Genomic DNA, 257 nt, shown 5'->3' on the forward strand with positions numbered 1-257 from the left:
GTTCGGCCAGGTAATTGTGGAGCTTGGCTACATCTCATGATGTGTTCCATGGTTTGGGATTTGCCACACACACACACACACACACACACACACACACACACACACACACACACACACACACACACACACACACACACACACACACACACACACACACACACACACACACACACACACACACACACACACACACACACACATGATGGTTTGGGATTTGCCACACACACATGGACACCTTAACTCAGTGGGGCTGGCTG

This window comes from Leucoraja erinacea, chromosome 39 (genome assembly GCF_028641065.1).
Source record: "Leucoraja erinacea ecotype New England chromosome 39, Leri_hhj_1, whole genome shotgun sequence".
Classification (NCBI taxonomy): domain Eukaryota; kingdom Metazoa; phylum Chordata; class Chondrichthyes; order Rajiformes; family Rajidae; genus Leucoraja; species Leucoraja erinaceus.